The sequence below is a fragment of the Gymnoscopelus microlampas genome (genome assembly GCF_963454915.1).
Source record: "Gymnoscopelus microlampas genome assembly, chromosome: 11".
In the NCBI taxonomy this organism is placed as follows: Eukaryota; Metazoa; Chordata; class Actinopteri; order Myctophiformes; family Myctophidae; genus Gymnoscopelus; species Gymnoscopelus microlampas.
Window position 1 is genome coordinate 28,280,724 of NC_139948.1, and position 24,091 is coordinate 28,304,814.

Here is a 24,091-nt window from a genome sequence, read left to right on the forward strand (position 1 = left end):
AATCTGAGGCTACGGCCTTAAAAACACATGGTAGGCCACTGGGACTTTATGCAACCAACCCACCTGCCCCCACTGACATATATTCGTTTGTAATAATAAAAAGGTCGCTATAAAACCAAGGCTTGTGTAGTGTTTTTTTGTTTGTTGGATGAGCCACTAAGCATGGCATGATGCAATGTCACTTTCAGACACAAGAGGGAGATGTTTGCGTTTACAACAGTGCAGTCTGAAATACCTGCTAGCTAGAGAATACTTCGAAATGTTAGCATATTTATGTGCCGCTGCTTTTAATTGAATTGCGTTCAGTTTACTTAAGAATTAATCATCAAAATAATCATATTTGAAATGGTGACCCACCCTGACAGGCACTTGGAATTGTAGGATTTGAGGCATTACATTTAGATTGACTGTTCCACAGATGAATATTGTGAAAATAGGAGATTGGAAGGCATTGTGAGATAGTAGATCGGCTATTTTCACAATTTTGCCTCCTATTGACAATTTGACCAATGTTTGACCAGTTTATATTGTATAGTTTGATTACTTTTGATGCAGGAATGGTCTTTTTTGAAAGGTCTTAAAAGTCCTTAAATTGTCATTTTAGTGTCATTTGACCCCCCCCCCCCACCTGGGGTCCCCCACATTCCATCCAATAGTGTCGGGTTGGATTCCATCCAATAGTGTCGAGACGAGAGGGGAAGAGAGAGACCGTCACCGCAGCGATTGTCTCGCAGTCGCATCTAGTGCGTGTCTGGTCTGCAATGCGTAGATATTTTTAAAATAGATAAGTCAGGCGGCCCTGCATTGTGCGTTTGGGTAATTCTTAATATTTGCAGATGTAAGTATTTGAAAACGTATGTCAGCTTTCACGCTGTAGCCTACATGTGTGCAATAATCACAGAGCGATACGATCTGATGAATGCATCTTTTTTATTTATTTTATTTGATCAATGTCCTGTTTCTGCAATGCATGCACTGTCGTAGGCGGGAGCAACAGTGGTCAAGTACGGTTTAGGAGGGGGCCCAATGCAGTGTTGCCATGTCCGCTTATTATAAGCGACTTTTTTTCCCTGTAAAGTCGCTTGTAAATATTGGTGGTTGTGTTTTTTGGGGGCTTGTTTCTAAAGTAATTGCGTATTTTGGGCTAGCTTCCAAATGTTGCTTAAGCTTAAACCAGTGGCTCTAAAATATTTTCATGTCAAGGACCCCCAAAGTAGGCTAATATGTTATTATCCAAGAAACCCCCCCCATCTGCAAACATTTTACACCAGGGACCCCATACAAGATTTGTGTTGTTAAAGTGCTGTTTTTTAATTCACATTTTCTTCCATATTTTTGTTTTAAATAGCCGATCTACGTTGAATAGCCGATGCATATAGGTTGAAGGTCTCATGTGGCTTGTAGTCGCTTCTTTTGGGCTTGTTTTCATAGACCTGCTTGCTTTGTTTCTCTCTCAAAACCTGGCAACACTAGCCAAGTCTGCACGGTTTAGGAGGGGCCCCAATGTAGGGGCTGTGACTGTGTCGTTGGTGCATACCAAAGCCCCAATACATGCCTGCATTTAACACTGTGGAGCAGCAGCCAGTTGTACAAAGCCTGCTTTGGGGGGTCGATCGGAATACTTGACGTGACCATTGATTCGCCCATCGTTTCTTCCCCGAGCAAACCAGGTGAGTTGATGAATGAATGAATGAATGAATGAATGAATGAGCAGCATGTTCACTCACAGTCTGCTAGAATGAATCCACTGACCGGGGAAGGGATGGATGGAGGTCACTTGAAAACTTTGGGTACTCATGTGGCTTATTAAAATTAACGTTTCTAATGACGAGTTGAATTAGAATATTTTTAGTACATATATTTATCACTACGGGTCATTTAGTTGAGTCAATATCGCAACTGCAAACACGACTTTTGGAGCAAGTTTGTCTTCTCCTGTCTTGTGTTGAAGTGTTCGCTGGGCTGCTAAACCAGCCAACTCATTCATTGCGCTTGTTTTACTGCAGTCACGCTGGCCGCTCTTCAGAAAGAGTCGGTCGCACTAGCCGTGCTTCAAAAATGATTGCGCAGCTACGTGGCTTTTTACGGTTAGGCGAACTGATGGTGCGTTCAATGAAATCGTAAATCCCAGTTACTTCAATATATACATGTAAAAATGTAATAAAACAATCTAAAAACATTGTTTGTGTCTAATGTTCTCGTCTGTAATTATTACCGAAATGTTTTACTGCACAAATTATTAATAATAAAATATTGAAATATTACAGAATCCAGTACAGTTCAATGTAATTTTTTGGAAAATCATAAAAAAATCTAAAAACTGAGTTATCACCCTGCAACTAAATGTTATTGTGCCCATGTGTGTCCTTTACAATATGTGAATATTACCAATATATTTTACTGTACCGATTATTAATAATAAAATATTGAAATATTACAGAATCCCATCAAATTCAATGTAATTTTTGGAAAATCATAGAAAATTCTAAAAACAGAGTTATCAACCAGCAACTAAATATTATTGTGCCCAAGTGTCTCCTTTACAATATGTAATTATTACCAATATGTTTTACTGCACCGATTATTAATAATAAAATATTTAAATATTACAGAATCCCATCTATTTCAATGTACATTTTAGGAAAATCATTCAGAAAAACATAGTTATCACACAACGACTAAATGTTAATGTGCCCCATGGTCTCCTGCAAACCATGGATGATTATAAATATGTTTTACTGTAGCAATTATTACTAATAAAATATTGAAATATTACAGAATCCCATCCATTTCAATGTAATTTTTCAAAAAATCATTAAAAAAATCAAGAAACATAGTTATCACCCAACAAATATATATTAATGTGCCCCATGGTCTCCTGTACACCTGTGATGATTATCAATATGTTTTACAGCAGCAATTATGAATAATAAATTATTGAGATATTACAGAATCCCTTCCATTTCAATGTAATTTTTCAAAAAATCATAAAAACTTAAAAGAACATAGTTATCACCCAACAACTATATATTAATGTGCCCCATGGTCTCCTGTACACCTCTGATGATTACCAATATGTTTTAGAGTAGCAATTATTAATAATAAAATATTGAAATATTACAGAATCCCATCCTTTTCAATGTAATTTTCCAAAAAATAATAAAAACTTCAAAGAACATAGTTATCACCCAACAACTATATATTAATGTGCCCCATGGTCTCTTGTACACCTGTGATGATTACCGATATGTTTTACAGTAGCAATTATTAATAATAAATTATTGAAATATTACAGAATCCCATCCATTTCAATATAATTTTTCAAAAAATCATAAAAACTTCAAAGAACATAGTTATCACCCAACAAGTATATATTAATGTGCCCCATGGTCTCGTGTACACCTGTGATGATTATCAATATGTTTTACAGTAGCAATTATTAATAATAAATTATTGAAATATTACAGAATCCCATCCATTTCAATGTCATTTTTCAAAAAACCATAAAAACTTCAAAGAACATAGTTATCACCCAACAACTATATATTAATGTGCCCCATGGTCTCTTGTACACCTGTGATGATTATCAATATGATTTACAGCAGCAATTATTAATAAAAAATTATTGAAATATTACAGAATCCTATCCATTTCAATGTAATCTTTAGAAAAATCATAAGTAATCCAAAAAACATAGTTATCGCCCAACAACTATATATTAATGTGCCCCATGGTCTCTTGTACACCTGTGATGATTATCAATATGATTTACAGCAGCAATTATTAATAATAAATGATTGAAATATTACAGAATCCTATCCATTTCAATGTAATTTTTCAAAAAATCATGGAAAATTCAAAAAACATAGTTATCGCCCAACAACTATATATTAATGTGCCCCATGGTCTCTTGTACACCTGTGATGATTATCAATATGTTTTAAAGCAGCAATTATTAATAATAAATTATTGAAATATTACAGAATCCCATCCATTTCAATGTAATTTTTCAAAAAATCATGGAAAATTCAAAAAACATAGTTATCACCCAACAACTATATATTAATGTTCCCCATGGTCTCTTGTACACCTGTGATGATTATCAATATGTTTTACAGCAGCAATTATTAATAATAAATTATTGAAATATTACAGAATCCCATCCGTTTCAATGTAATCTTTAGAAAAATCATAAGAAATCCAAAAAACATAGTTATCACCCAACAACTATATATTAATGTGCCCCTAGGTCTCTTGTACACCTGTGATGATTATCAATATTTTTTACAGCAGCAATTATTAATAATAAAATATTGAAATATTACAGAATCCCATCCATTTCAATGCAATTCTTTAAAAAATCATAAACATTTCAAAAAACATAGTTATCACCCAACAACTATATATTAATGTGCCCCATGGTCTCTTGTACACCTGTGATGATTATCAATATGATTTACAGCAGCAATTATTAATAATAAATTATTGAAATATTACAGAATCCTTTCCATTTCAATGTAATCTTTAGAAAAATCATAAGTAATCCAAAAAACATAGTTATCGCCCAACAACTATATATTAATGTGCCCCATGGTCTCTTGTACACCTGTGATGATTATCAATATGATTTACAGCAGCAATTATTAATAATAAATTATTGAAATATTACAGAATCCTATCCATTTCAATGTAATCCTTAGAAAAATCATAAGAAATCCAAAAAACATAGTTATCACCCAACAACTATATATTAATGTGCCCCTAGGTCTCTTGTACACCTGTGATGATTATCAATATGTTTTACAGCAGCAATTATTAATAATAAATTATTGAAATATTACAGAATCCCATCCGTTTCAATGTAATCTTTAGAAAAATCATAAGAAATCCAAAAAACATAGTTATCACCCAACAACTATATATTAATGTGCCCTTAGGTCTCTTGTACACCTGTGATGATTATCAATATGTTTTACAGCAGCAATTATTAATAATACATTATTGAAATATTACAGAATCCCATCCATTTCAATGTAATTTTTCAAAAAATCATGGAAAATTCAAAAAACATAGTTATCACCCAACAACTATATATTAATGTTCCCCATGGTCTCTTGTACACCTGTGATGATTATCAATATGTTTTACAGCAGCAATTATTAATAATAAATTATTGAAATATTACAGAATCCCATCCGTTTCAATGTAATCTTTAGAAAAATCATAACAAATCCAAAAAACATAGTTATCACCCAACAACTATATATTAATGTGCCCCTAGGTCTCTTGTACACCTGTGATGATTATCAATATGTTTTACAGCAGCAATTATTAATAATAAAATATTGAAATATTACAGAATCCCATCCATTTCAATGCAATTCTTTAAAAAATCATAAACATTTCAAAAAACATAGTTATCACCCAACAATTATATATTAATGTGCCCCATGGTCTCTTGTACACCTGTGATGATTATCAATATGATTTACAGCAGCAATTATTAATAATAAATTATTGAAATATTACAGAATCCTATCCATTTCAATATAATCTTTAGAAAAATCATAAGTAATCCAAAAAACATAGTTATCGCCCAACAACTATATATTAATGTGCCCCATGGTCTCTTGTACACCTGTGATGATTATCAATATGATTTACAGCAGCAATTATTAATAATAAATTATTGAAATATTACAGAATCCTATCCATTTCAATGTAATCCTTAGAAAAATCATAAGAAATCCAAAAAACATAGTTATCACCCAACAACTATATATTAATGTGCCCCTAGGTCTCTTGTACACCTGTGATGATTATCAATATGTTTTACAGCAGCAATTATTAATAATAAATTATTGAAATATTACAGAATCCCATCCGTTTCAATGTAATCTTTAGAAAAATCATAAGAAATCCAAATAACATAGTTATCACCCAACAACTATATATTAATGTGCCCCATGGTCTCTTGTACACCTGTGATGATTATCAATATGATTTACAGCAGCAATTATTAATAATAAATGATTGAAATATTACAGAATCCTATCCATTTCAATGTAATTTTTCAAAAAATCATGGAAAATTCAAAAAACATAGTTATCGCCCAACAACTATATATTAATGTGCCCCATGGTCTCTTGTACATCTGTGATGATTATCAATATGTTTTAAAGCAGCAATTATTAATAATAAATTATTGAAATATTACAGAATCCCATCCATTTTTATGTAATTTTTCAAAAAATCATGGAAAATTCAAAGAACATAGTTATCACCCAACAACTATATATTAATGTTCCCCATGGTCTCTTGTACACCTGTGATGATTATCAATATGTTTTACAGCAGCAATTATTAATAATAAAATATTGAAATATTACAGAATCCCATCCATTTCAATGCAATTCTTTAAAAAATCATAAACATTTCAAAAAACATAGTTATCACCCAACAACTATATATTAATGTGCCCCATGGTCTCTTGTACACCTGTGATGATTATCAATATGATTTACAGCAGCAATTATTAATAATAAATTATTGAAATATTACAGAATCCTATCCATTTCAATGTAATCTTTAGAAAAATCATAAGTAATCCAAAAAACATAGTTATCGCCCAACAACTATATATTAATGTGCCCCATGGTCTCGTGTACACCTGTGATGATTATCAATATGTTTTACAGCAGCAATTATTAATAATACATTATTGAAATATTACAGAATCCCATCCATTTCAATGTAATTTTTCAAAAAATCATGGAAAATTAAAAAAACATAGTTATCGCCCAACAACTATATATTAATGTTCCCCATGGTCTCTTGTACACCTGTGATGATTATCAATATGTTTTACAGCAGCAATTATTAATAATAAATTATTGAAATATTACAGAATCCCATCCGTTTCAATGTAATCTTTAGAAAAATCATAACAAATCCAAAAAACATAGTTATCGCCCAACAACTATATATTAATGTGCCCCATGGTCTCTTGTACACCTGTGATGATTATCAATATGATTTACAGCAGCAATTATTAATAATAAATTATTGAAATATTACAGAATCCTATCCATTTCAATGTAATCTTTAGAAAAATCATAAGTAATCCAAAAAACATAGTTATCGCCCAACAACTATATATTAATGTGCCCCATGGTCTCGTGTACACCTGTGATGATTATCAATATGTTTTACAGCAGCAATTATTAATAATACATTATTGAAATATTACAGAATCCCATCCATTTCAATGTAATTTTTCAAAAAATCATGGAAAATTAAAAAAACATAGTTATCGCCCAACAACTATATATTAATGTTCCCCATGGTCTCTTGTACACCTGTGATGATTATCAATATGTTTTACAGCAGCAATTATTAATAATAAATTATTGAAATATTACAGAATCCCATCCGTTTCAATGTAATCTTTAGAAAAATCATAAGAAATCCAAAAAACATAGTTATCACCCAACAACTATATATTAATGTGCCCCTAGGTCTCTTGTACACCTGTGATGATTATCAATATGTTTTACAGCAGCAATTATTAATAATAAAATATTGAAATATTACAGAATCCCATCCATTTCAATGCAATTCTTTAAAAAATCATAAACATTTCAAAAAACATAGTTATCACCCAACAACTATATATTAATGTGCCCCATGGTCTCTTGTACACCTGTGATGATTATCAATATGTTTTACAGCAGCAATTATTAATAATAAATTATTGAAATATTACAGAATCCTATCCATTTCAATGTAATCTTTAGAAAAATCATAAGAAATCCAAATAACATAGTTATCACCCAACAACTATATATTAATGTGCCCCATGGTCTCTTGTACACCTGTGATGATTATCAATATGATTTACAGCAGCAATTATTAATAATAAATGATTGAAATATTACAGAATCCTATCCATTTCAATGTAATTTTTCAAAAAATCATGGAAAATTCAAAAAACATAGTTATCGCCCAACAACTATATATTAATGTGCCCCATGGTCTCTTGTACACCTGTGATGATTATCAATATGTTTTAAAGCAGCAATTATTAATAATAAATTATTGAAATATTACAGAATCCCATCCATTTCAATGTAATTTTTCAAAAAATCATGGAAAATTCTAAAAACATAGTTATCACCCAACAACTATATATTAATGTTCCCCATGGTCTCTTGTACACCTGTGATGATTATCAATATGTTTTACAGCAGCAATTATTAATAATAAATTATTGAAATATTACAGAATCCCATCCGTTTCAATGTAATCTTTAGAAAAATCATAAGAAATCCAAAAAACATAGTTATCACCCAACAACTATATATTAATGTGCCCCTAGGTCTCTTGTACACCTGTGATGATTATCAATATGTTTTACAGCAGCAATTATTAATAATAAAATATTGAAATATTACAGAATCCCATCCATTTCAATGCAATTCTTTAAAAAATCATAAACATTTCAAAAAACATAGTTATCACCCAACAACTATATATTAATGTGCCCCATGGTCTCTTGTACACCTGTGATGATTATCAATATGATTTACAGCAGCAATTATTAATAATAAATTATTGAAATATTACAGAATCCTATCCATTTCAATGTAATCTTTAGAAAAATCATAAGTAATCCAAAAAACATAGTTATCGCCCAACAACTATATATTAATGTGCCCCATGGTCTCGTGTACACCTGTGATGATTATCAATATGTTTTACAGCAGCAATTATTAATAATACATTATTGAAATATTACAGAATCCCATCCATTTCAATGTCATTTTTCAAAAAATCATGGAAAATTAAAAAAACATAGTTATCGCCCAACAACTATATATTAATGTGCCCCATGGTCTCTTGTACACCTGTGATGATTATCAATATGTTTTAAAGCAGCAATTATTAATAATAAATTATTGAAATATTACAGAATCCCATCCATGTCAATGTAATTTTTCAAAACATCATGGAAAATTCAAAAAACATAGTTATCACCCAACAACTATATATTAATGTTCCCCATGGTCTCTTGTACACCTGTGATGATTATCAATATGTTTTACAGCAGCAATTATTAATAATAAATTATTGAAATATTACAGAATCCCATCCGTTTCAATGCAATTCTTTAGAAAAATCATAAGAAATCCAAAAAACATAGTTATCACCCAACAACTATATATTAAGGTGCCCCTAGGTCTCTTGTACACCTGTGATGATTATCAATATGTTTTACAGCAGCAATTATTAATAATAAAATATTGAAATATTACAGAATCCCATCCATTTCAATGCAATTCTTTAAAAAATCATAAACATTTCAAAAAACATAGTTATCACCCAACAACTATATATTAATGTGCCCCATGGTCTCTTGTACACCTGTGATGATTATCAATATGATTTACAGCAGCAATTATTAATAATAAATTATTGAAATATTACAGAATCCTATCCATTTCAATGTAATCTTTAGAAAAATCTTAAGTAATCCAAAAAACATAGTTATCGCCCAACAACTATATATTAATGTGCCCCATGGTCTCGTGTACACCTGTGATGATTATCAATATGTTTTACAGCAGCAATTATTAATAATACATTATTGAAATATTACAGAATCCCATCCATTTCAATGTAATTTTTCAAAAAATCATGGAAAATTAAAAAAACATAGTTATCGCCCAACAACTATATATTAATGTTCCCCATGGTCTCTTGTACACCTGTGATGATTATCAATATGTTTTACAGCAGCAATTATTAATAATAAATTATTGAAATATTACAGAATCCCATCCGTTTCAATGTAATCTTTAGAAAAATCATAACAAATCCAAAAAACATAGTTATCGCCCAACAACTATATATTAATGTGCCCCATGGTCTCTTGTACACCTGTGATGATTATCAATATGATTTACAGCAGCAATTATTAATAATAAATTATTGAAATATTACAGAATCCTATCCATTTCAATGTAATCTTTAGAAAAATCATAAGTAATCCAAAAAACATAGTTATCGCCCAACAACTATATATTAATGTGCCCCATGGTCTCGTGTACACCTGTGATGATTATCAATATGTTTTACAGCAGCAATTATTAATAATACATTATTGAAATATTACAGAATCCCATCCATTTCAATGTAATTTTTCAAAAAATCATGGAAAATTAAAAAAACATAGTTATCGCCCAACAACTATATATTAATGTTCCCCATGGTCTCTTGTACACCTGTGATGATTATCAATATGTTTTACAGCAGCAATTATTAATAATAAATTATTGAAATATTACAGAATCCCATCCGTTTCAATGTAATCTTTAGAAAAATCATAAGAAATCCAAAAAACATAGTTATCGCCCAACAACTATATATTAATGTGCCCCATGGTCTCTTGTACACCTGTGATGATTATCAATATGTTTTACAGCAGCATTTATTAATAATAAATTATTGAGATATTACAGAATCCCATCCATTTCAATGTAATCCTTAGAAAAATCATAACAAATCCAAAAAACATAGTTATCACCCAACAACTATATATTAATGTTCCCCGTGGTCTCTTGTACACCTGTGATGATTATCAATATGTTTTACAGCAGCATTTATTAATAATAAATGATTGAAATATTACAGAATCCCATCCATTTCAATGTAATCTTTAGAAAAATCATAAAAAATCCCAAAAACATAGTTATCACCCAACAACTATATATCAATGTGTCCCATGGTCTCTTGTACACCTGTGATGATTATCAATATGTTTTACAGCAGTATTTATTAATAATAAATTATTGAAATATTACAGAATCCTATCCATTTCAATGTAATCTTTAGAAAAATCATAACAAATCCAAAAAACATAGTTATCACCCAACAACTATATATTAATGTGCCCCTAGGTCTCTTGTACACCTGTGATGATTATCAATATGTTTTACAGCAGCAATTATTAATAATAAATTATTTAAATATTACAGAATCCCATCCATTTCAATATAATCTTTAGAAAAATCGGGAAAAAAAACAAAAAACACAGTTATCACCCAACAACTATATATTAATGTGCCCCATGGTCTCTTGTACACCTGTGATGATTACCAATATGTTTTACAGTAGCAAGTATTAATAATAAATTATTGAAATATTACAGAATCCCATCCATTTCAATGTAATTTTTCAAAAAAATCATAAAAGATTAAAAAAACATAGTTATTATAGCGTAGCTTTAAGCAACTGCTTACTATGGGACACATACACCCCAGAGCCCCCAGTTGTGACAACCCTTACCCACACGCTTGCCCAAGGCCTCAGGACCTGCCCCCGGCAGGACCCTGACCTACAGGCACCCCAGACCCCTCGGGTCGGGACGCGCAGGACTGAAAAGGCAAAACCTTGACGGACATAAATCCTGTCCGTCACCAATACTGGATAAAACCTAGATTATCCAACCAGTGACAGAGAAACCAAGGCCTCCTCCTCCCTGGACCATGCCTAGCCGGTCCCAGGAGGGCAAGGAAGGCCAGCCAGGTAGGAAGAGAAGCATGCCCCCGGGCACCCCTCGCATTCCCTACCATGAAACTGGCCACTGCAAACTTACAGGGAGAAGAAACATGCCCCAAGGCAAGTTTACACTCCCCCACCAGTAAGAAAGGTGCAAAAAGGTTGAGAAACGACCAATTAAACCGTGACGGGGAGAGAGAGAGCACGCCTCGCAGACCCCGTCGGAACCCGGCTGCTGCACTCACACAAGGAGAAAAGACATGCCCCAAGGCATGTCCAGACTCTTCTACCCGGAGTCAGCTCCCACACCCAAGACTGTAAGCGCCATCGTAGATGCCGCCACGTCAAGGCTGAAAGAAGATGCAAAGGTCGAGGGAGATGACCAGTCAGCCGCGGAGCAGATCACCTGCATTGACACCCCTTTGTAAAGGGCCCAAGATGCAGCTCCGAGCAGAGAGGGCCCTCAGTCCCAGTGGAATAGGGACCCCTCTACTCTCGTACGCCAACCGAATCGGGAGGCATGCGTTAATCCGACAGACCTTTTCTCCGACTATGTGGCATCCGCGTGCGGTTAGGGAATGGTTAGGGTTGGACTTCAGTGCTAAGCCTTTTTAGAAAGGTCCCCCTTTCAGAAAAAGGCAGAGCAAGGAATTTTTGCTCTCGCCATCTTACCTTTGAAAGAAAGTATTTTTGGGATCCTGTTACTCTTTAATTTTAAGGTCTTTATGATTTCACATTCTGTTTAACTAAGTCTTTACATTCTAAATCTTTGCCATAAGTTCTTTTTGGCTGTTTCCCCTTTCCTAGAGGGGGGGGGGGGGGGGGGGGGGGGATTCCCAATTAGGGTTAACCATTTAACCTTTCTTTAAGGTTTAGGTTTTTAGGCATGTTTACAAACTATAAAATAAAATAAAATTGCCAGTGAACTTTGTGAGAAGTGCTCACTGGGGACTTTGCATGGCAGGTAAGTCCAGTCATCCTGAGTCCCACCTGGACCGCATACCAAAAAATCATCCATAATCTCATTATAAGAATGGTACAGGATTAGGACTCAATAAAAGATTTAAGAAAACAAATATAGTTTTGGACCATGACGGAGGCGCGCCGACTCAACAGACCTTGAGGCTGAGGAGTCGCGCCCGAGCGCCTCCAGGCGCGAGTGCCCGCGACGACCAGCCGATGGGCTGCAAGTCGACTCAGCGCCGTCCGAGTTATGTACCGATAGGCACAGAATCGTAAATGATGTTTGTGGGGACTGCGTTTGCCCCAACTGACCTTCCCAGTGACTGCTGAGGGCAGGATTGTCCAGATTCCTGAGTCTTTTCTATATTAGACCGCATACCAAATGGTCCTATTTTAACTGGCTAAGTTTTCACATTTGCAAAAACATATTCCAACTCTCATGTTGATCCTATTTTAAATGGCTAAGTTTTCACATTTGCAAAAATATTTTATTATTATTATTATCATCCTCTCACCTCTGGGTGTGGAGTTCCTGTTTACAGGGAGGGACTTTTGAAGTACTCTCTCCCCTCTGGGTGTGAAATTTCAGTTGCTCTAATTTCTCACCCCCTTCCTCCCTTTGAAGGGCTGAGTGGGCTGTTTTTTAAGGAAGGGAGTGCCTTCACACCTCACACCTGTGGGTGTGAAGTTCTGTTTTAGGTCTGTTTTCTGGGTTAGGGTGCGGGTTTGGTTCGGGTTTAGTATTGGAAACGTCGGAGCGCTGCGCTGTCGGAGAAATGCGCTGTCGGACTAACGTACTGCACCCAACCGAATCGCCTCCACAATCCACCTGGACAGGGTCGGTTTAGCCATCGCCTACCTCTGACCTCGGCCAAAGGCGACGAAAGGCTGAGACGACCTACGGCCCATAGCTGTCCTCTAACAGTAGAGCTTCAGAGCCCTCACTGGACAGAGACAAAGTAACCGTTCATCCTTTGCCGAAAAGAACGGCGGAGGATGAAAAGCCCCCAGTCCCCGCAACTGCGCCGGTGTGGGACACAAAGGCCAAGTTGGGTTTCAACAAAACCCTCCTGCCGTCGTCCGAAAACAACATGCAGCCCCACTCACCGAGAGCACCTGCATGTCACAGACGCGTCATGCCGTAAAAAGGGCCACCAGGAGCACCGTTTTGAGGCTTCAAGGTGGAGAAGGCCAAGTCGTGGTCCAGCCTGCCCAGCAGGTAGATCAGAACGCTTCTCCCGGGTGCCTGAAAAGCAATCACCGGAGGTGACTACTCCAGGCACCATGTTTCGAACATATTCCACCAGATATCGTACCGACCTCCGGTGGATTCTGCTCTCGCCCCCTGAAAGGTGGCCACCACGTCAGGGGGGCAGCCCTTGCGGGCCCAGACTCGACTCTTCGAGGGGTAAACCCACAGGTCTAGTCCCTGGGGGTCCTCGTGGAACACCTCGTCCCCACCCTGTCTCAGGAGGATCCTGAACCGGGGGAGAGGCCATGGCTCATCACAGAGGAGGGGAGTGATCTCCGACCTCCAAGAGCCCCACGCTGGTACCACCAGCAGGACCACTCCGCCCTGGATCCTGATCCTTTCCAGTGTTGGACGAATCAGGTCTAGGGGTGGAGACACATTTTGCAGAGTAGCATGCCCGGCCAACCCGTGTGCCAAGGCGTCTACTCCTAAGGTGATCGATCGAGAAGAACCGCGAGCACTCCGCGTTCTTCTTGGAGCCACCAGGCCGACTTGGGCCCGGCCGAACCGGGCCCAGATCAGGCCCAACGTCCTCGGGCATAGTGGCCAGTCCCCGTACCGGAGCCCTGGTTTTGGACAACCGGTCTGCACCGCTGTCTCAGGAGGCCCGGTACATGAGTGGCGCGTAGTGAAGCCGAATGTTGTACGCTCCAAGGCGTCAGCACGCGCGCTAATCAGACCAAAACAAGAGACCCCAAGCCTCCTTGTTTGTAGGCAGAACACATCGTTGTGACATTCTCCGTTCTGACCAGGACATGGCACCCCACGATGTGGCTCTTGAAACCCTCGAGAGCGAGGAAGACTCCCAGCAACTCCAGGTATCCTCACCTGAGAAGCTGGCGTCCATGGTAATCACCTTCCAGGACACTACTGTGCCTACCCTTATCCTGACCCCTCTGGATAGGAAGGCCGTGTGTGTTCATGGTTCGAGTGACGACACAAACTGTGATGTCACTACCACTTTCCGTCTGCGGTATCCTCAGAGACCGCATCCATCGCTGGAAAGGTCTCTCGTGGAATCTGCCCAACCGGGTCAGGCGTATGGCCGAAGCCATGAGACCCGCGGCTTGCATGCATGTCCTGCACATGACCCGGCGCCCCAGGCGCAGGGAGCGCACACATGTCAAAGAGCTCGCCGTCCTGTCCTGAGACAGGCGCGCAACCATCGTGGTGGAATCCAAAATTCCCACGAAGGTGGCTAGCTGGGAAGAATCAGAGCGCACTCCTGAGCGTCGATTGTGAAGCCCAGGGACTGCAGGTGCGTAATGGCCACCTCCGTGTGCCGTGCCACCTCCACCCTGAAGTCCGCTGCCAGCAGCCAGTTGTCTACATATGTCGCCAGACGCAGACCCTGCTGCCGCAGCGGGGCTATCGCCGCCTCCGTGCACAGTCACGAAAAAAACCCTGTGGCTTAGTGACATGCCGGACGGGAGTACCGCATGCTCGCACGTCTCGCCTTTGTAACCGAAGCGCAGGGACTTTGCGGTGCGGCGGTTAGATTGGGACGTAAAGATAGGTATCCTTGATATCTATACCCGTCCACCAATTGCTTTTTCGTATCGTCTTCAACAGCGTCGCTGTTGTGAGCATACGAAGTTTAATATAAAAACCTTCAGAATTCTGTTCAAACCCTTCAGGTTCAGAATAGGTCTTACGCACCCCTCTTCTTTTCACCAGGAAAAACTCCGAATAATAACCCAGTCGGTTCTGATCCGGAGATAAATCACTGATTGCACCCTTGCTCAGGAGAGCTGAAACATCTTCCCTCAGCGTTATGGCCGCTTGGCCCGACGCGTGGGAGAACACTATCTTGCCCGATAGTGGAGGTTTGCTCGAAAATTGCAACCTGTATCCTGTTAACATGGTGCGCAGCACCCAAGGATTCGGTTTGCATGCTTTCCATTCGGAAAAGCATCGAGCGAGAGGGTTCGTGGGGATGGTGGGGGCTGCTGACGTCACCTGCCACGTCGGGCTCTGACCGATCGACGGTGGGGAAAGCCCGTGACGTAGACGGGGAATCCCACACACCGTAGACATCCGCCCTGTAGCATTGCTCGGTAGCGCTAGCTGGGCTAATGTCGGTCTCGTCACAGAGCGCGCGCCCGTTCCCATGGGGATACGAGACGCTGTCGGCTCTCCAGACGTAGTCTCGGAACCTTGCCCCGGTGTAGTACTTACCCAGCTTTCTTGTCGTCCTTACGCCTTACGTCCTGGAAACCAAGAGAGCTATCGGGTCGCTCCCAGGAACTAGCTCTGGTGGAGGACGCCCTGGATGCACCACGCTGACGTCCAGAGGTACGTCTGCCGCCCGCAGCCCCTTGCTGTTGAGGCCTGGCCACAGCGGGGGTTACGGGGGTTGAGAGGAGGCCTGTGGTTGTCTCCTCGAGCTGCTTCTCCGCCGCCTTGGTCTTGATGATCCAGTCGGCAGCGGTGTCGAAGAGGTTGTCCGGTTTGAGCGAGAGGCTTTTCAGACCCGAGGTCAAGATGGCCTTGCAACCAGAGGCGAGCTCGAGCCACTGTAGTCTCTCTAAGTCGGCTGTGAGAGCCATGTTGGGCCTACATCCTCCTCCTCGTCCACCACCACGATGAATTCCTCGTCCTCGCCGTCCGAGTCGCTGAATTCCGTGGCATTGTCTCCCCATGCGGCGATGGAGGTGGTGGGGGAGAAGGAGGGGAGGCCCGACAGCCTCGGCAGCGACCTCTCGGTCGGGGGATGAGGGAGCGGCCCTCGAGGCCTGCTCATCCCGGACCTTGCTGATGGCTCCACTGGCGCGTGGGGCCGAGTGGAGCGGAGGGCCCAAGGCCCCCGGGCTAGTGCGAGCTTCCTCGGTGCCTTTGCTGGGGGAGCTTCGGGGCTAGCACCGCCGCTTGTCGAGGCCGCTAGGTCCATAACCCTTTGCAGGCGCCGGTCTAGCTGGGCCTCGGAGAACATCCCGCATGGCCCGCAGCCGCCTTTGTCCTGAACCCGCTCGCAAGTGAGCCAGCCATGGCTCGGGCCAAGGCAGGAGATGCAGAGGCAGCGGTCGTCGTCCGCAGCGACCAGGAAACCGCATCCTCGGAACGCGCAGTGACGAGGTGCCTCCATCTTTTCCCTCTTCCGTCGAGACACGAGACGAACAAAAGGCTAGGCTGCTAGCCTTCGTTGGCTCCGTGTGCTTCGCGTTGGCAGAGAAGAAGAAGCGCTATGTGACGCAGTGGTATTTATACCACTACCGGTTTCCGGTTTGCGTCATACGGCCCTTATCCAATGGACATTGGAGTTCCGTGAGTCCTGTTGTTGCTCTGTGCGATCGCCAGGGGGCGATGATATCCCATAGTAAGCAGTTGCTTAAAGCTACGCTATAATTTTTGAAAAATGACATTGAAATGGATGGGATTCTGTAATGTTTCAATAATTTATTATTAATAATTGCTGCTGTAAAACATATTGATAATCATCACAGGTGTTCAGGAGACCATGGGGCACATTAATATATAGTTGTTGGGTGATAACTATGTTTTTTGAATTTTCCATGATTTTTTGAAAAATTACATTGGAATGGATGGGATTCTGTAATATTTCAATAATTTATTATTAATAATTGCTGCTGTAAAACATATTGATAATCATCACAGGTGTACAAGAGACCTAGGGGCACATTAATATATAGTTGTTGGGTGATAACTATGTTTCTTGGATTTCTTATGATTTTTCTAAGGATTACATTGAAATGGATAAGATTCTGTAATATTTCAATAATTTATTATTAATAATTGCTGATGTAAATCATATTGATAATCATCACAGGTGTACAAGAGACCATGGGGCACATTAATATATAGTTGTTGGGCGATAACTATGTTTTTTGGATTACTTATGATTTTTCTAAAGATTACATTGAAATGGATAGGATTCTGTAATATTTCAATAATTTATTATTAATAATTGCTGCTGTAAATCATATTGATAATCATCAGAGGTGTACAAGAGACCATGGGGCACATTAATATATAGTTGTTGGGTGATAACTATGTTTTTTGAAATGTTTATGATTTTTTAAAGAATTGCATTGAAATGGATGGGATTCTGTAATATTTCAATATTTTATTATTAATAATTGCTGCTGTAAAACATATTGATAATCATCACAGGTGTACAAGAGACCTAGGGGCACATTAATATATAGTTGTTGGGTGATAACTATGTTTTTTGGATTTGTTATGATTTTTCTAAAGATTACATTGAAACGGATGGGATTCTGTAATATTTCAATAATTTATCATTAATAATTGCTGCTGTAAAACATATTGATAATCATCACAGGTGTACAAGAGACCATGGGGAACATTAATATATAGTTGTTGGGTGATAACTATGTTTTTTGAATTTTCCATGATTTTTTGAAAAATTACATTGAAATGGATGGGATTCTGTAATATTTCAATAATGTATAATTTATAATTGCTGCTGTAAAACATATTGATAATCATCACAGGTGTACAAGAGACCTAGGGGCACATTAATATATAGTTGTTGGGTGATAACTATGTTTTTTGGATTTCTTATGATTTTTCTAAAGATTACATTGAAACGGATAGGATTCTGTAATATTTCAATATTTTATTATTAATAATTGCTGCTGTAAAACATATTGATAATCATCAGAGGTGTACAAGAGACCTAGGGGCACATTAATATATAGTTGTTGGGTGATAACTAAGTTTTTTGGATTTGTTATGATTTTTCTAAAGATTACATTGAAACGGATGGGATTCTGTAATATTTCAATAATTTATTATTAATAATTGCTGCTGTAAAACATATTGATAATCATCACAGGTGTACAAGAGACCATGGGGCACATTAATATATAGTTGTTGGGCGATAATTATGTTTTTTGGATTACTTAAGATTTTTCTAAAGATTACATTGAAATGGATAGGATTCTGTAATATTTCAATAATTTATTATTAATAATTGCTGCTGTAAAACATATTGATAATCATCACAGGTGTACAAGAGACCTAGGGGCACATTAATATATAGTTGTTGGGTGATAACTATGTTTTTTGGATTTGTTATGATTCTTCTAAAGATTACATTGAAACGGATGGGATTCTGTAATATTTCAATAATTTATTATTAATAATTGCTGCTGTAAAACATATTGATAATCATCACAGGTGTACAAGAGACCTAGGGGCACATTAATATATAGTTGTTGGGTGATAACTATGTTTTTTGGATTTGTTATGATTTTTCTAAAGATTACATTGAAACGGATGGGATTCTGTAATATTTCAATAATGTATTATTAATAATTGCTGCTGTAAAACATATTGATAATCATCACAGGTGTACAAGAGACCATGGGGCACATTAATATATAGTTGTTGGGCGATAATTATGTTTTTTGGATTACTTAAGATTTTTCTAAAGATTACATTGAAATGGATAGGATTCTGTAATATTTCAATAATTTATTATTAATAATTGCTGCTGTAAAACATATTGATAATCATCACAGGTGTACAAGAGACCTAGGGGCACATTAATATATAGTTGTTGGGTGATAACTATGTTTTTTGGATTTGTTATGATTCTTCTAAAGATTACATTGAAACGGATGGGATTCTGTAATATTTCAATAATTTATTATTAATAATTGCTGCTGTAAAACATATTGATAATCATCACAGGTGTACAAGAGACCTAGGGGCACATTAATATATAGTTGTTGGGTGATAACTATGTTTTTTGGATTTGTTATGATTTTTCTAAAGATTACATTGAAACGGATGGGATTCTGTAATATTTCAATAATTTATTATTAATAATTGCTGCTGTAAAACATATTGATAATCATCACAGGTGTACAAGAGACCATGGGGCACATTAATATATAGTTGTTGGGCGATAACTATGTTTTTTGGATTACTTAAGATTTTTCTAAAGATTACATTGAAATGGATAGGATTCTGTAATATTTCAATAATTTATTATTAATAATTGCTGCTGTAAAACATATTGATAATCATCACAGGTGTACAAGAGACCTAGGGGCACATTCATATATAGTTGTTGGGTGATAACTATGTTTTTTGGATTTGTTATGATTTTTCTAAAGATTACATTGAAACGGATGGGATTCTGTAATATTTCAATAATTTATTATTAATAATTGCTGCTGTAAAACATATTGATAATCATCACAGGTGTACAAGAGACCATGGGGCACATTAATATATAGTTGTTGGGCGATAATTATGTTTTTTGGATTACTTAAGATTTTTCTAAAGATTACATTGAAATGGATAGGATTCTGTAATATTTCAATAATTTATTATTAATAATTGCTGCTGTAAAACATATTGATAATCATCACAGGTGTACAAGAGACCTAGGGGCACATTAATATATAGTTGTTGGGTGATAACTATGTTTTTTGGATTTGTTATGATTCTTCTAAAGATTACATTGAAACGGATGGGATTCTGTAATATTTCAATAATTTATTATTAATAATTGCTGCTGTAAAACATATTGATAATCATCACAGGTGTACAAGAGACCTAGGGGCACATTAATATATAGTTGTTGGGTGATAACTATGTTTTTTGGATTTGTTATGATTTTTCTAAAGATTACATTGAAACGGATGGGATTCTGTAATATTTCAATAATTTATTATTAATAATTGCTGCTGTAAAACATATTGATAATCATCACAGGTGTACAAGAGACCATGGGGCACATTAATATATAGTTGTTGGGCGATAATTATGTTTTTTGGATTACTTAAGATTTTTCTAAAGATTACATTGAAATGGATAGGATTCTGTAATATTTCAATAATTTATTATTAATAATTGCTGCTGTAAAACATATTGATAATCATCACAGGTGTACAAGAGACCTAGGGGCACATTAATATATAGTTGTTGGGTGATAACTATGTTTTTTGGATTTGTTATGATTCTTCTAAAGATTACATTGAAACGGATGGGATTCTGTAATATTTCAATAATTTATTATTAATAATTGCTGCTGTAAAACATATTGATAATCATCACAGGTGTACAAGAGACCTAGGGGCACATTAATATATAGTTGTTGGGTGATAACTATGTTTTTTGGATTTGTTATGATTTTTCTAAAGATTACATTGAAACGGATGGGATTCTGTAATATTTCAATAATTTATTATTAATAATTGCTGCTGTAAAACATATTGATAATCATCACAGGTGTACAAGAGACCATGGGGCACATTAATATATAGTTGTTGGGCGATAACTATGTTTTTTGGATTACTTAAGATTTTTCTAAAGATTACATTGAAATGGATAGGATTCTGTAATATTTCAATAATTTATTATTAATAATTGCTGCTGTAAAACATATTGATAATCATCACAGGTGTACAAGAGACCTAGGGGCACATTCATATATAGTTGTTGGGTGATAACTATGTTTTTTGGATTTGTTATGATTTTTCTAAAGATTACATTGAAACGGATGGGATTCTGTAATATTTCAATAATTTATTATTAATAATTGCTGCTGTAAAACATATTGATAATCATCACAGGTGTACAAGAGACCATGGGGCACATTAATATATAGTTGTTGGGCGATAACTATGTTTTTTGGATTTGTTATGATTTTTCTAAAGATTACATTGAAATGGATAGGATTCTGTAATATTTCAATAATTTATTATTAATAATTGCTGCTGTAAAACATATTGATAATCATCACAGGTGTACAAGAGACCTAGGGGCACATTAATATGTAGTTGTTGGGTGATAACTATGTTTTTTGGATTTGTTATGATTCTTCTAAAGATTACATTGAAACGGATGGGATTCTGTAATATTTCAATAATTTATTATTAATAATTGCTGCTGTAAATCATATTGATAATCATCACAGGTGTACAAGAGACCATGGGGCACATTAATATATAGTTGTTGGGTGATAACTATGTTTTTTTTTAAATGTTTATGATTTTTTAAAGAATGGCATTGAAATGGATGGGATTCTGTAATATTTCAATATTTTATTATTAATACTTGCTGCTGTAAAACATTTTGATAATCATCACAGGTGTACAAGAGACCTAGGGGCACATTAATATATAGTTGTTGGGTGATAACTATGTTTTTTGGATTTGTTATGATTTTTCTAAAGATTACATTGAAACGGATGGGATTCTGTAATATTTCAATAATTTATTATTAATAATTGCTGCTGTAAAACATATTGATAATCATCACAGGTGTACAAGAGACCATGGGGAACATTAATATATAGTTGTTAGGTGATAACTATGTTTTTTGAATTTTCCATGATTTTTTGAAAAAATACATTGAAATGGATGGGATTCTGTAATATTTCAATAATTTGTATTAATAATTGCTGCTGTAAAACATATTGACAGTCATCACAGGTGTACAAGAGACCTAGGGGCACATTAATATATAGTTGTTGGGTGATAACTATATTTTTTGGATTTCTTATGATTTTTCTAAAGATTACATTGAAACGGATGGGATTCTGTAATATTTCAATAATTTATTATTAATAATTGCTGCTTTAAAACATATTGATAATCATCACAGGTGTACAAGAGACCATGGGGAACATTAATATATAGTTGTTGGGCGATAACTATGTTTTTTGGATTCCTTATGATTTTTCTAAGGATTACATTGAAATGGATAGGATTCTGTAATATTTCAATAATTTATTATTAATAATTGCTGCTGTAAATCATATTGATAATCATCACAGGTGTACAAGAGACCATGGGGCACATTAATATATAGTTGTTGGGCGATAACTATGTTTTTTGGATTACTTATGATTTTTCTAAAGATTACATTGAAATGGATAGGATTCTGTAATATTTCAATAATTTTTTTATTAATAATTGCTGCTGTAAATGATATTGATAATCATCACAGGTGTACAAGAGACCATGGGGAACATTAATATAGTTGTTGGGTGATAACTATGTTCTTTGAAGTTTTTATGATTTTTTGAAAAATGACATTGAAATGGATGGGATTCTGTAATATTTCAATAATTTATTATTATTAATAATTGCTACTGTAAAACATATTGATAATCATCAGAGGTGTACACGAGACCATGGGGCACATTAATATATAGTTGTTGGGTGATAACTATGTTCTTTGAAGTTTTTATGGTTTTTTGAAAAATTACATTGAAATGGATGGGATTCTGTAATATTTCAATAATTTATTATTAATAATTGCTACTGTAAAACATATTGATAATCATCAGAGGTGTACACGAGACCATGGGGCACATTAATATATAGTTGTTGGGTGATAACTATGTTCTTTGAAGTTTTTATGATTTTTTGAAAAATTATATTGAAATGGATGGGATTCTGTAATATTTCAATAATTTATTATTAATAATTGCTACTGTAAAACATATTGATAATCATCACAGGTGTACAAGAGACCATGGGGCACATTAATATATAGTTGTTGGGTGATAACTATGTTTTTTGAAGTTTTTATGGTTTTTTGAAAAATGACATTGAAATGGATGGGGATTCTGTAATATTTCAATATTTTATTATTAATACTTGCTACTGTAAAACATATTGGTAATCATCACAGGTGTACAAGAGACCATGGGGCACATTAATATATAGTTGTTGGTTGATAACTATGTTTTTTGAATTTTCTATGGTTTTTTGAACAATGACATTGAAATGGATGGGATTCTGTAATATTTCAATAATTTATTATTAATAATTGCAGCTGTAAAACATATTGATAATCATCACAGGTGTACAAGAGACCATGGGGCACATTAATATATAGTTGTTGGGTGATAACTATGTTTTTTGGATTTCTTATGATTTTTCTAAAGATTACATTGAAACGGATGGGATTCTGTAATATTTCAATAATTTATTATTAATAGTTGCTGCTGTAAAACATATTGATAATCATCACAGGTGTACAAGAGACCTAGGGGCACATTAATATATAGTTGTTGGGTGATAACTATGTTTTTTGGATTTCTTATGATTTTTCTAAAGATTACATTGAAACGGATAGGATTCTGTAATATTTCAATATTTTATTATTAATAATTGCTGCTGTAAAACATATTGATAATCATCAGAGGTGTACAAGAGACCTAGGGGCACATTAATATATAGTTGTTGGGTGATAACTATGTTTTTTGGATTTGTTATGATTTTTCTAAAGATTACATTGAAACGGATGGGATTCTGTAATATTTCAATAATTTATTATTAATAATTGCTGCTGTAAAACATATTGATA

The 24,091-nt window shown here is 35.9% G+C and overlaps 1 protein-coding gene across 1 annotated transcript in view; it reads left to right on the forward strand.

Annotated features, from left to right (window-relative positions):
• Nucleotides 1–1,549: 1,549 nt before the first annotated feature.
• Nucleotides 1,550–24,091, forward strand: part of LOC311055169 (myosin-10) — a 120,113-nt gene continuing 97,571 nt past the window's right edge. The window contains exon 1 of the mRNA XM_084071261.1: nt 1,550–1,670. The gene's annotated coding sequence lies outside the window, so the exon portion shown is untranslated. The remainder of the gene's footprint in view (nt 1,671–24,091) is intronic.